The following is an 11675-nucleotide window of genomic DNA, read 5'->3' as shown; positions in this document are numbered from 1 at the left end:
GCACAGAAAGAATGCTGGGATATTTTATTTATCAATGCATATTTTTAGATGCTTCTCCCCCTCCATATAATGAAACATTTTCTCAACAACAGACCAAAAAATTAAATTAGAAACATCAGGTATAAGATCACAACAAAACAATAACAAATAGAACAAAATAATATAACAAATACAGTCTGAGAAAAGATAAAAACCAAACCTAAAATGAATGAGATGGGACTAACCTTGTAACGTTGTAAAGTACTTTTGAGATATAGCAGCCTTTCACTGCTTTTGTAAATAATACGTTTGATATCCCAAGACCACCTACATTTCAGCATAAATGTAAGAAAGATCTGTAATGGGGCCCCTTATATCTTACTTTTATGGAAAGTGAGATTCAAGAATAAAAGAAAAATAATTTTTTGCTCCACTCGAAAAATGATTCTACTTTAAAGATACAGTAGAGTCTCACTTATCCAACACTTGCTTATCCAATGTTCTGGATTATCCAACACATTTTTGTAGTCAATGTTTTCAATACATCGTGATATTTTGATGCTAAATTCGTAAATACAGTAATTACTACAGAGCATTACTGCGTATTGAACTACTTTTTCTGTCAAATTTGTTGTATAACATGATGTTTTAGTGCTTTATTTGTAAAATCATAACCTAATTTGATGTTTAATAGGCTTTTCCTTAATCCCTCCTTATTATCCAACATATTCGCTTATCCAACGTTCTGCCGGCCCGTTTATGTTGGATAAGTGAGACTCTACTGTATATACATATATATAAAATCAAGTCTGTCATATGGAGATATATTTTTATTTATCTTTTGTTCCAGTTTTATTTCTTTTTGATGGTATTTTGCAATGTATTGCAAGTAAACTAGTAAAATAAACTATTAAAATAATATTAATATCCAAATACTAATGGGTAATACAGCATATGAAAAAGATTAAGAATACATAATAATAATAATAATAATAATAATAATAATAATAATAATAATAATAATTAAATACAAACCCACAAGCAGAAACAGGGTGACTGCCTAATGTTTTTTAGTTAATAAAATGGCTAATCAAACTTTGGGTAGAGTGAGGCACTAGCCATAACTGCTGATGAAGTAGCCATCACAACCATCACCCAGCCTTTTTCCTTCAATCCCCTGGCCATTATCCTACTGGAGGACAAAGGTGTCTATGCTACATCAGGCATGGGCAAACTTTGGCCCTCCAGGTGTTTTGGACTTTAACTCCCACAATTCCTAACACCCAGTAAACTGGCTGGGATTTCTGGGAGTTTAAGTCCAAAACACCTGGAAGACCCAAGTTTCCCTGTGCTACATGGTCTCTCAAGAACTAGTCCATTACTTCCTTAGACAACAGAGAATACTCCCCCATTACCACTGTTGAAGTAACAGTCAATGGCCAGTTTAGTTTCCTTCTGTACATGGAGAGTGGAGATAACATCTTTGGTTCAGGTAGCAAAAAAAGTATTGAGCATAACCTAGTAAAAATTCTGTAGGAAACTATGGAATGAGATGTTAACAGCTTGAAGTGTGTTTTATTGTTTACCTGTGCAGCATTAAATTTTTGTTGGATCTGTAAGCTACCTTGAGTCCTCTCCAGGGTTGAGAAAGGCAGGGTAAAAATAAATCCTGTAAATCAAGATGTACATCTTCAGTACAGAGCCATTCTCTCTCCCACATACAGCTTGAAATCTTGATCTAGCCATTTTATATAAGGGACACAATTTTGCTTTGTATATAATGGGATCTACGCATCCACGGATCTAAGTAGATACCAGTAAATACCAAGGACCATTGTATATGAAATGGTGTCTCTGGACAGAAGTTTCATTTCCTCTGCAAATATCTCTTGTTTGCTTAAGTGATGGGGAACATAAAGTATGGAGACTATGGATACATAGATATTTAATGGATATATAGATATTTATTATGTACTGCAATTTTTTGTGTGAGGGAGAGAGAAGTCCTTCTCCAGCTCCTTCTTTCTTCTCATTTCAAATAGCTTGAAATACCAATTGGTGTTGTTTTGTAAATTATGCTTGATTTGGGAAGTTGGTAGTACATTACTGACACAGTTAGGGTTTGGATTACAAGGCTAATGTGTAAGAAGAATATTTTCTTGAGGCAGTGAGCCATATGCTCATATTTTTATTTTAGGTAAGATTATTTTCCATTGCTTCTCTTGGGATCACAGGTACAAACCGTAGTTCTTCTTTACGAAGGTCACAAGAGGACCTGGAAGATATTAGATGTGTCTGCAATGCTGAAATATAGGTATTTCTAAAAGGAACAAGAAAAATCAACATTTTAATAAAAGCCCCAAAAAGATGGTATTGGTTCATTCATCTCTAATAATTTGCTATACTGATAGAAGCTTTTACATACAACAATCAGTCCCTGTATCTGCTCTAGACTCCTCTTAATGGCAAAGAGCAGCAGACTGGGAGGCTCAGAGTTTCAAAACGCTGTGTTTTGTTTTTTTTTTACTATAATTTCCAGAGCCCCCCAAGCAGCACAGTTGGCTGTAAAATGCAAGGAATCGTTGACCAAAACCCCAAGTTTCTGGATCATGAATTGCAGTTTACTTCCCCTTCTCAAAAGGTATTGCGAATGAGCAGAAACATAAACGCTTGCAGATGAAAAATCTTTCTTGACAGAAAACATATACTGACCATCATATTGCTGTAGCTGCAAAAAAAGACCTGATGATTTCCTGCAGCCATTGTTGACCTGCTGAACCTCCTTGACTGCCACAAGCGAGACACATCCTCCTCGGTGACCATCTAAAAATAAAATGCAGTACGTTTCTTAGACAGTTTCCTCTGCCACCTAGTCCTCTCCACTAACTCACTAGGAAGACAGCTAAGGAAATAGCCTGCTTGGCTCTGAAGTATTGCACTGAAACCCACACATCATTCTGAATTGTCTCCTTTCTTCCTTCACAGGAAGCTTTTTAAAACCATCAGAGTACAGATCCATCTAAAAACTGAAAGGTATAGTCAACCAGCCCAATTAGCAGCTGCCCTCCAGGATTTCAGACTGCATATTCCTTAGCCTTTTCTGGAGAAGGAAATTCTTAATAGGCATACTTGAGCAAAGAGCTTCAATCCTTTCTGTCTCAACCGCATCGGAAAGGGAAAGTCTGACAGTAGTTCAATGTGAATGGAACTAAGCAGCATCCATTAAAGATGCATTGACAAGAGGATGGACCACATGTGTAGTTATTAGGCTTGCGAATAATTCGTATTTCGTTAAAAAAAATAGCAAAATTCGTACAAATTCATACAAAGCGATATTCGAAATACGCAGGAAAGTGGGAGAATTTAGAAATTGAAATGCTCACCAATAATTTTCATTAATATTCTGTAATATTCAGATGTCTCCCAAGTTCAGTTTAAATTTCAGTATAACCATTAAGCAACTTTGGTAAAGCTAAGAGAACATAAAGTGTTTTAAACCATCGATATAAGAAAGACACTGTAAGGGGCAACCATTTAGAATCAATCTAATAATAAATAAAATTATTGAATCTGCAAAGAGGACTAAAGTAAGTAAGTAATAGTATAAATCTGTGCTAAGTTGAACTTATGTGGTTGTGTGTCATAAAGACGGCCGGACATTCAAGGAGATTGCTGTTGTCACTTTTTGGGGGATAAATTGTTTTGGTCTAAAAAATTTTAAAATCCCCAAAAATCTGTAGATATGTGAATCTTTCTGAAACTTCTGGGGATTGACAGGGGTATAGCGTCTAGATTCAGGGAAGTCATGCTCCCCCTCTATTCTGCTTTGGTCAGACCACACCTGGAATACTGTGTCCAGTTTTGGGCACCGCAGTTGAAGGGAGATGTTGACAAGCTGGAAAGCGTCCAGAGGAGGGCGACTAAAATGATTAAGGGTCTGGAGAACAAGCCCTATGAGGAGAGGCTTAAAGAGCTGGGCATGTTTAGCCTGCAGAAGAGAAGGTTGAGAGGAGACATGATAGCCATGTATAAATATGTGAGGGGAAGTCATAGGGAGGAGGGAGCAAGCATGTTTTCTGCTGCCCTGCAAACTAGGACGTGGAACAATGGCTTTAAACTACAGGAAAGGAGATTCCACCTGAACATCAGGAAGAACTTCCTCACTGTGAGGGCTGTTCGACAGTGGAACTCTCTCCCCGGGGCTGTGGTGGAGGCTCCTTCTTTAGAGGCTTTTAAGCAGAGGCTGGATGGCCATCTTGGGGGGGGGGGGTGTGTGTGTGTGCTTTGAATGAGATTTTCCTGCTTCTTAGCAGGGGGTTGGACCAGATGGCCCATGAGGTCTCTTCCAACTCTACTATTCTATGATTCTATGATTGATCACGCTTGATGTTGCTTGGCCATAGGTGTCCCAATGTCATCTATGAAATGTTAGAGGGTATCACTGGGGCCTCGGAAGGTCTTGGTTTGGTCTTATTTCTCCCATCTCTCTGCTTACCACCTTGTTCTGGGAGTGAAATGGGAGGTTGCGAGAAGAAAGAAGAAACTTGTACACTGTTCTGAGCTCTTTGGGGAAGAAGGAGCAAAGAAGAATCATACCTAAAATCACCAATATCATCAGGGAGCAATAAAATAAGCCTGAGATTGGCTGTGGCAACAAAGGGACCAATGCAGAACTGCATCAGAGAGGCAGCAGCTGCTTTCAACCATGGAGCGTTCCTTCAGGGAACAGGCAGGAATATGAAGATATTCAAAGATGCCTAAATGCCAGGATAAATTGGGACACAGGGGAGAGGAATGTGGCAATGCTATAATTCTCTCTGAAAAACTTTGAACCTCTGCCTAGAGTTAATTGGCTTCCTCTGTCTTTGAGAAACTTTGAGAAGTTGGAAAGTGGAGAAAGGAAGCTCTTGGTGGATTAGATTTCAATTATGAGAAGCTTCATTTGCCTTCCTGTCCAGTGCTACCTACTTCTGCCACACTGAACAGTGTTCTCATTTTTTTTGCCTTTCCTACTGAATTTTTTACCTTCCTGTCACATTTCCAATATACTTTTCTCAGGCGGCAAACTGAATACTCTATGTCAATAGTGACAAATGAGGTAAGCTGACTTATGGTGAATCTTTATACTTAAGGAGCTCCCCCCCCGCCCCGAAATTCTCAGGGTGGCCCACGAGAAGGCCTTACATTTATTATTTAAACTGTTATGTTTATTCATATCATGATCTGATCACCATGCTCAATATATCCCAGCCCCCCCCCCCCCCCCCCGAATCAAAATCCTGGCTACGGGCCTGATCCAGGGGTTTAAAGAAACATGGCTCTGCATCCAGGGTCCTGAGCCCAGGGGTTTAAGGAAACATGGCTCAAAAATATTTGGGATTTTTTTTCAAAAAGCAAGCCTGGATTTTGACAAATGCCAAACATGTGTGGGCATATGCTGCTGTAGCCTCTCACCATTTTACAGATCCTCAGACTCTCCAACACTTGTTTGGGAATTCACCATTTTATATAAGAAACACAATTTTATTATAGGGTTGTTGTATGTCTTTCGGGCTGTGTGGCCATGTTCCAGAAGTATTCTCTCCTGACGTTTCTCCCACATCTATGGCAGGCATCCTCAGAGGTTGTGAGGCATGGATAAACTAGGCAAGGAAGGTAAAATATATATCTCTGGAGAGTTCAGGGTGTGACAAGAGTAGGACTCTTTATCCATACCTCACAACCTCTGAGGATGCCTGCCATAGATGTGGGCGAAATGTCAGGAGAGAATATTTCTGGAACATGGCCACACAGCCCGAAAGACATACAACAACCCTGTGATCCCGGCCATGAAAGCCTTCGACAACACAATTTTATTATGTTATTACATAATTGGAGTTGAGCATCCACAGATTTTGCTATCCATGGAGGGCCCTGCAACCAAACTCATTGTAAAAAACGATACAAGAGCATACCATGAACTTTGCTGGATCAACTAAACTGCTAACCTGTTTCCTACACTAATGATTTCTATGTGCTGCATTTTCTGCAATACTGGGACCCAAATCAGTGCATAAGATAATTAAAAAACAGACATAACTAAAACCAAAGTAAGGTGACATATTAAAACCATCACATTTAAATTAATGAATATAGAACCTGAAAGCACTCATAATTTAAAAGCCCAGTCAGTGAGTTGCCAAAAAAGCCATACAAATAAAAACCGTTTTAGTTGCTGGCAGAAGGACAATGAAAATGAAGAGGCAGGTGAACCTCTCTTGGAAAGGAGCTCCACAACCAGGAGCAGTACTTGATATCTGGATTGCTTCCTGTTTGAAAAAAGGCCTTTTCTGGGCATAAAAATGCTTCAGGGACTTGGACTATGATGAAATGCTCTCATAGTCCCCGAGGAGTGGTTTTTTAAAAATAAAAATCACCCCCATGGCCTACAGCAGTGGAGTGCAGCCCTCCATGGTTAGCTGGGTGACCTGGCCCTGCGCAATGGCTTATTCCAATAGTAGGACAATAGTCCTCTCCTTCTGCTGCCCAACATCTAGAGCTCTTTAAGCTTGGACATAATATAGAGACATTTATGACAAGCAAACCTACTGCTTGTCATAATGTCTATATTATCTTCTAGGAGTTGATTTAATCTCCTGATAAAACATTTAAAGTTAAAAGCACGAAGTCCCCTCTGTTAATTATGGAGTGTGAAGGATTTCCTTTTGCCTGTCTCAAATGTCCAATTAACGGGTTTCAATTTAGCCTAAATTTGAGCATTGTGCAACGGGGAAGGAGAATGATGTCTCTATCCATTTGTTCCATTTAATGCATAATTATATAACCTCTGACACATCTGTCCTTAGTCACCTTTCTCTGATACTAAAAAAGCACTAAGTGTAATGAAATCAGCAGGGCAGAACCAGGCTAGGATTTAGAGCACCGCAGGTGTGCTTAAAATGCTTCTGGGGACTTGAGTAATTTTTACTTCTGATGATAGCAACGGGCTTGCAATATGCTGGGACATACATAAAATTACATAGCATAGATCCCTTCTACACTGCCATATAAAATTCAGATTATCTGATTTGAACTGGATTATATGGCAGTGCAGACTAAGGGGCATTTACAGACATTGCCGGCTCTTTGGCTTAGAAATAGAGGTGACCAGTCATGACTAGACTTAATATCAAGGGGAAACCTTTACCTTTACTAGACTAAGATAATCCAGTTCAAATCAGATAATGTGGATTATCTGATTTGATAATCTGGGTTATATGGCAGTGTAGAAGGGGTCTTAATGGTGGGAAATATGTCTTGAAACAGGGGATAGCACTAAAAGTCCCCTAAACTCCATGAGTAACTTTTAAAGGAACCAGAATAATACAGAAAAGAGGAGCTCCCAAAATCTTGGTGTATGGATTACTATCTTTCTGCTGAACTAGCAGACCGTAAGGTCCCAGGTTCAAATCCCGGGAGCGGAGTGAGTGCCCACTGTTAGCTCCAGCTTCTGCCAACCTAGCAGTTCAAAAACATGCAAATGTGAGTAGATCAATAGGTACCTCTCCGGCGGGAAGGTAACAGCGCTCCATGCAGTCATGCTGGCCACATGGACAACGCCGGCTCTTCGGCTTAGAAATGGAGATGAGCACCAACCCCCAGAGTCAGTCACGACTGGACTTAACATCAGGGGAAAACCTTTACCTTACCTATCTATTAAACACTATGATCCAAATCCAATGGCACACCACCACATGGATATTACCCACTAATGTAGCAGTTTGGATTTTCATTTTGGCTTTTTTGGCTTGTCTGTCAGCCAACAATTTCAAAAGTTTTTGCCTAGCAATCAAGAGTTCTGCTTGTCGCCTGAAGTTATGTAAGCAGCACACACTTCCCATCCTGGTGGACTGTTAGCACTGAGTTATATATAATCGTTTCTGCAGTGTCAAAAGAGTAAGTCTGAACAGTGTGTAGGATGAAGTGCTATAAAAGTACTACATTGATTTTTGGCTGAGCAACTATCACAGCTCTGAGGGTGCAAATCTGTGTGAGCGTTATAGCAAAACAAAAGTCCTTGGCACATTTCTAAGATTGCTAATGAAATGGGCCTGTAATTTCTTGGAGTGTGTTAATGAAGAGAGCTTGAAAATGGCTTTTTACCCCTTAATGTCTTGGGTCTGTGTTAATAATACCTATTTCTTTTTGAGTACCTCCATGATCTGAAGCTGACGGAAAAGATTTGCAGGGAATTTTCCTCAGCAATAGACTGCTAGGGAAATGTTGAACTACCAAGAGCTACTGTATAAATGAAATCTCTACAGTGTTACTTAGAATTAAGGCAGTGTTCCATTTTGGTCTAGGAAATAATTAAGACAATATTTAGTACTGATTTCAAACTGATTAGAAACACAGCATTTGCCACCCTTCCTCGGGTCAGGATTTTTTTTTTTTTGGTCAGGAGCAAGTTGCTTCTGGTGTGAGAGAGTTGGCCATCTGCAAGGACATTGCCCAATGGATGCCAGGATGTTTGATGTTTTGTCATCCTGTGGGAGCCTTCTCTCATGTCCCTGCAAGGGGAGCTGAAGCTGACAGACGGGAGCTCTCCCTGCTCCCCAGATTCAAACCACCAACCTTTCCGTCAGCAGTCCTGCCAGCACAAGAGTTTAACCCATTACGCCACCGGCAGCTCCTGGGTCAGCTGATTATTTATCGGTACACAATAACTATTTTTTGTCGTGGATGCCCAAATAGTGGTGGTCTTTCCTCGTTTGAACTGTAAGTCAACAATTTGAACAGTATGTAAAAAAGCAACACTGCCAGTGGGGAAAATAGACCAATGTGTAGCTAGGGCCCCTTCCAGGCAGGCCTTTTATCCCAGGATCTGATCCCAGGTTTTCTGCTGTAAACTGGATTATATGAGTCTGGGATAAATAGAAAACCTGGGATCAGATCCTGGGATAAAAGGCCTGTCTGGAAGGGCCCTTGGTGTGTTCAGTTATCTTTTCCACTCTTGCATTTTGCAGCCAGCTACTCACAGATTACTTCCCTTAAATCACTTTCCCTTCTTCTAAGAAAGTCAATTTCGTTTCTTCTCCTTTATGATGCATGGTTGGTAATGGAACGCTGTGGTCATAATAGCTGTTTGATGCTACAGATGGTGATTAGCATCCCTGTACATATGGAAACCTGCTCCAGGGGCTTCCAGATACGGTGAGTTGATTTTCTTATATCCTGCCTTCTCCTAAATGAATTATTTGAAATTACCAAGTTTTACCTTTCACCATGCTTTGAGCATCCAGTGTAAGTATTCCTATTTATTATGATAAGCTCATAAACTAGTGTGTTATGCTGGCAAAAATACAATATTTTCTAACACTCATTTGATACATGGCAAAAATTAAGCATTTGAATCTTTTTAGGTTTAATGAGGTGCCTCTGGCCATGATGTTCTAGGTTTTACTTTTTGCAGTCTCCACACAACATTATACCATGATATATCACATTTTGGGCCAATGCAAAGTACCTTTGTACAAGTTGTGATGTTTTATTTCCCAACTATATTAATATATAATCATTGCGTGAGTACTCACAGATGTATTATTAAACACATTTTGAATCCAATTAGCCTGTGGTGCATTTTCACATTCCTTAGCTCTATGTGAAGGGAAGCTGGCTGAGATTTGCATATCTTCTCCCTCCAAGCTTGATTCTTCATTCTCTGATCTGGCTTCTGGAGCGGAGATATGGATTCTTGTCATTAGGTAACTGGGAATAGTACCAATCAGGTCTTCAGAGGAGAAGTTTGGGTGGGTGGATTCAATGCCTCCCTGCTAAACAGATGATTCATACAATGGCTGGCTATTAGAACTAAAGTACATGCAGAGCCAAGTACTAGAGGCATATATTGTTGCATAGAGAGCAAAGAACATAGAACAATCCTTGTTTTATAATATAATATACCATTTCCTATCATTAATCAAAAAGCTCAACATGTAAAGAACTACCACTTTGGCTGTGATTAGATATTACATAGTGTGTTTAATAATAATAATAATAATAATAATAATAATAATAATAATAATAATAATAATTTATGCCTCAAGTACCACCTGCCAGCAGCAAAGAACTGGTGGGATCACAAACCTGTAAAAGTATTGGAGAATTAGCACGCAAAGATACTGTGGGACTTCCGAATCCAGACTGACAAAGTTCTGGAACACAACACACCAGACATCACCGTTGTGGAAAAGAAAAAGGTTTGGATCATTGATGTTGCCATCCCAGGTGACAGTCGCATTGACGGAAAACAACAGGAAAAACTCAGCCGCTATCAGGACCTCAAGATTGAACTTCAAAGACTCTGGCAGAAACCAGTGCAGGTGGTCCCGGTGGTGATCGGCACATTGGGTGCCGTGCCAAAAGATCTCAGCCGGCATTTGGAAACAATAGACATTGACAAAATCACAATCTGCCAACTGCAAAAGGCTACCCTACTGGGATCTGCACGCATCATCCGAAAATACATCACACAGTCCTAGACACTTGGGAAGTGTTTGACTTGTGATTTTGTGATACGAAATCCAGCATATCTATTTTGTTTGCTGTGTCATAATAAAATAATAATAATAATAATAATAATAACATTATTTATACCCTGCCACCCTCTCCCAAAGGGACTCGGTGTGGCTCACAAAGCACTCAAAGATGCAATCATCCAAAATACAAAAAAAAAAAATAAATGCAAAGACAATAACACAAAAGCAATAACAACCAACAAAAACATTACAACCCCCCCTGGTTAATATCAATAAAATGCATCAATAGCTGCAGATATAAAACAGCTGCAGTCTCATAAAGTGAACGATGAAATAGTCTCTAGGTCCTCAAGTACAGTAGAGTCTCACTTATCCAAAACGAAGCACTTAATTGAAGCATAGTGTTTCCATTTGTGCATGCCAGGATGAACATATTGCAATTAACGTCATTTTCTATGGTGTCCCTAGAAATGAGCAAACATGCATAAGATCAAATTTAGTTTAAAAGCCTTCAATACACTTACTCTCTGTCTCTAACCACTGAAGAATAGGAGGACTGATCCTGCTAGGAGAAATTTTTACAATGCTTACTCAAAAATTGTAAAATGCCTACTAAAAATTACTAGCAATGTAATCTTACAGTTTTTTAGTTTCTTGCAAACATATAGTAAGACTTCCCGATTACAAAGGTTTTTTAAAAATCAAAAACTGTTCTGAAAATCCATGCATACTCTGTCTAGCAAATTACCTGTTACTAATCAATGCTGACATTCCTCAAAGGCCTGCTAAATCTGTCAAGTCCTGACGGAAGAGTAAGTATTTGAGATGTTGTTATCTGATGCATGCATTGAATTGCCGCTAATGTGGGAAGAAGGAATTATAATAGGTAAGAATGAATGACCAGAACTCCTGTGTCTTTAGTAGACATGCAGAAAGAAATCAGTAGGCGTCGCAAGTGAAATCTACTGAAATTCCCTTTTCTTCACAAATGATTTCTGCTTTTCTATCTATCCACCAAGCAAATGTCCCATTCTGACTATGACAGGGTGGGGAAAGTACAGTTTGTGGGCCACATGAAAGTCACATGAAAATAACTAACATTTAATGTGTGGGAAATGGCTCAAAATTTACGGGGCTGTTTAGTTCCCCATAACCTTTAAAAAAACCAATGGCTCACTC

General features: G+C 39.4%; 1 long non-coding RNA gene across 1 annotated transcript; it reads right to left on the bottom strand.

Annotated features, from left to right (window-relative positions):
* Positions 1–1054: 1054 nt before the first annotated feature.
* On the bottom strand, positions 1055–11472 carry LOC103278477 (uncharacterized). The gene is made up of 3 exons (XR_506084.3): positions 11245–11472; positions 2692–2802; positions 1055–2299 (listed from the first exon to the last, which is right to left on the bottom strand). It is a non-coding gene; the product is annotated as an uncharacterized LOC103278477 (long non-coding RNA).
* Positions 11473–11675: the final 203 nt, after the last annotated feature.

This window comes from Anolis carolinensis, chromosome 4 (assembly GCF_035594765.1).
Source record: "Anolis carolinensis isolate JA03-04 chromosome 4, rAnoCar3.1.pri, whole genome shotgun sequence".
Taxonomy (NCBI): domain Eukaryota; kingdom Metazoa; phylum Chordata; class Lepidosauria; order Squamata; family Dactyloidae; genus Anolis; species Anolis carolinensis.
Note: the sequence above shows the minus strand (reverse complement) of the source record. Positions and strands in the feature narration are given on the sequence as shown.